Here is a 2,134-nt window from a genome sequence, read left to right as displayed (position 1 = left end):
TGTAATACAGGAAAAAAATCATGTTTATGGAAAGGTAGAAATAGTTAAGTTACTAGAGGTGTTTAGAAAAGTTTTATAGTTGCTGTATACATAGATCTTCTCCATATGAGCTCCACATCATTCTCACAGAATCAAGATTTTTCCTGTTGGATAGGAACAGCTTTATGTCTATGTTAAGCAAGCTCATATTTACATATGCTATAATTGCAAGCTTCTATCCTTAACAGAAATAATGTAAATACTGAAAGAAAATAAACTCTAGAATTGATAAAACATAATGTGTTGTCTGAAAATGGATCCACACCCCCCAAAAAAGAGCTATAAGAAATTTAATCAGATTAAAAAATAAAGAAAAGGAAATACTATGTGTCTGAATTAAAATAATGGGTTTAATGAGTATTCTGAGAAAAGGGATTCTGAGTTTTGTGAAGAAAGATCACACTTTCTATAACGCTATGAATGTATTTGAGGAGAGAAGCTGATAGGAGAAGTTGAAAGTCTAACCTGAATGTCAGTACTAGTTAGTGGCTCTATTCAGAAGTATGAAAGCAACTATGAGGCCATGTGACCTCCATATGTAGCAAATAACCTTTTTTTCCTTATGTGCGTGTGTGTGTGTGTGTGTGTGTGTGTGTGTGAAAAATATAACCGGAAGTATTCAGAGACTCATAAAGCCTTTGATTGTTTTTCCCTTGGTTTATTTGAGAACACATGACTAGATCTAGCTTTACCTTGGGATCCCTTTTAGGTAACTAGGATTTCACCAGAGTAAACATAAATTTAGGTTAGAAGTACATTTTTCTTGAAGCTGAATATAAGTAGAAAGTAAATGGTAGGTTATATGCTGCTATAAGTGTAACTGAATCTTATTTTCTAGGTACAAAATTCTACTAAAAAAATAGAGTGCACATTAAAAATAAGAACCAAGGGTATACGTTATGATGAGAAAGATTTTGTCTGCACCTCCTGTTTTAAACTGAAGTCCAGGGGGAAAGATTAAAATGTTAGAACAGAATTCTTGTAGAAAAGCAGACTTAGCATAAAAGTACAAATTGCAGAGGATGTATCCAATGACAGCATAATTTTTAATACTATGAGTCAGAAGGCAAAAATGGGAAACTTCTGCTTTTAAGAAAAGATACATTTTTCTTTTATGTGCATGAGTATTTGCCTGTGTGTATGTATTTATACCACATGCACCCTTGGTGCCCCAAAAGGTTGTTGGATATCCTGAACTGGAGTTTTAGATGGTCGCCAGATAACATGTAGCTGCTGGGACTAAAACCTGGGTCCTCCTCAAGAGTACAAGTGCTCTTAACCGCTGAGTCATAACTTCGGCCCATGAAATGCCTATTTTAAAGAAGAGAAAAATAAAGATTAGAAACGTTAGTTTCTCTTACCTCTTTAAAAAATACATTACAGAGAGCAAAAGAGAGAGAGAAAAATTTGTGGTACCCAGCTCTCTCCACCTTTCATGTGGTTTCCAGGGACTGAATTTAGGTCCTCAGGTTTGGTGACACCTTTACCTGCTAAGCTGTCTCCTGTGCACTTACCTCTTATTGATCGCTGAAACACAAATGACTGGTGAATTTCCATTAAAAACAAACATCAGGTGGGCACACTTGATCACATGCACTTCCTAGAGTAATGTCATCATTTACCCATATGTGTGAAGCACGCTAGCATATTAAAATAATAATCTAATATGCTCAAACTTATTAAACAGCTAAACATATCATATTCTTCTGCCACAGTGGATGTCACATTGTAGAAACACTCCATTTTCCTCGTCTCAGGACCCTTGCACATGTTATCCTTTGCCCATGACTTCCTTCTACTCCTTTACCTTTTAGATATCAGCCTTTATACCTGTGGTCAGTTATATTTGTATCCACGGTGTATGCAGGTCTGGTATACCAAATACTCTTTATAACAGATGCAATTTATTTCCTACAAAATGCTTAGCATAATTTCCAATACTTGTGGTTAGTTATTTTTGTAGTTATTATGTAATTTTTTAGGACTTCATAAACACTGAGTATAAATATAATGTTTGAAAATCATATCTATAGAACTTCTGTGTAACCCATAGTTCTATTACATGTGAACTTATATACATTATGGCATAATCTGC

The sequence above is a fragment of the Nannospalax galili genome, unplaced genomic scaffold (genome assembly GCF_000622305.1).
Source record: "Nannospalax galili isolate Female #2095 unplaced genomic scaffold, S.galili_v1.0 scaffold1187, whole genome shotgun sequence".
NCBI classification, from domain to species: domain Eukaryota; kingdom Metazoa; phylum Chordata; class Mammalia; order Rodentia; family Spalacidae; genus Nannospalax; species Nannospalax galili.
This window is presented reverse-complemented; position numbering follows the sequence as displayed.